Source organism: Natator depressus, chromosome 1 (assembly GCF_965152275.1).
Source record: "Natator depressus isolate rNatDep1 chromosome 1, rNatDep2.hap1, whole genome shotgun sequence".
NCBI classification, from domain to species: Eukaryota; Metazoa; Chordata; order Testudines; family Cheloniidae; genus Natator; species Natator depressus.
Window position 1 is genome coordinate 22432339 of NC_134234.1, and position 940 is coordinate 22433278.

Here is a 940-nt window from a genome sequence, read left to right on the forward strand (position 1 = left end):
TTGAGGTAGCTGCATGATGCTCTTAGTACCAATACCAAGGATGATTAAGGAAAAAATGGGATATCTGATTACTAGTCTAATTAACCAAAGGCTTGCACTGTCATGGGCTAGATATTTTAGTTTGGTTATCCTAATTTGACCACTTCCAAAGATGTCTGTACTGTACAAAATATTATTACATGACTCCCAGCCTGAAGAGTCTCAGTCCAAAGATGCCCTGTTCCAATCCTACAGTCTATAAACTCCTGAAACTATTTTTAAACAAAAACAATGTATTAAAGGGCTTGTCTACGTGGTGCATTAGTGTGCCTCAACAGAGGTGTAAATTCTAGTGTTCACAAGCCTGTCCCACACTAACTTGTGTGGACTCTATTGGCTCACACTAGAGTTTCCCTAGTGTGCACAGACATAGTGCTGTTTCAAACAATGCTACATCACTGTACATCAGGGAATTTTTAGCATGCACCAGCAGGGATCACACAGATAGCTCATGCACAACATGCTGGTGCGCACTAACGCATCATGCAGACAAGCCTCCAGTTGTACAGACAAAATATGCACTTATATATTTGTAAGTTAGCCAGTGGAAAGTTAAAGATCGTGCACACAATAATCCAGTTTTGCAAATGCAGCTAAAGTCCTTTATAAAAATATGCACCTCCTCATGTCAAACGAATCAGAATGTAGTGTGAATACGAAAAAATTTAATTCTGTACACACACTCCTCAGTTCAGAATGTTTTTTTAATATATAAAAAGATACAACAGGCACTTATTGTACCTCTAAGCTTCATAAATATCCAGATTTCAAAGTTGGTAGGAAGTAGTGCAACCATGACCCTACATGGGTGCTTTTGAAAAATTTGACCCAAAATGCCTAATGTAGTTAGGTACTCAATTTCTATTGAAAGTGAATGGGAATTGGGTACTTAACTCCTTTA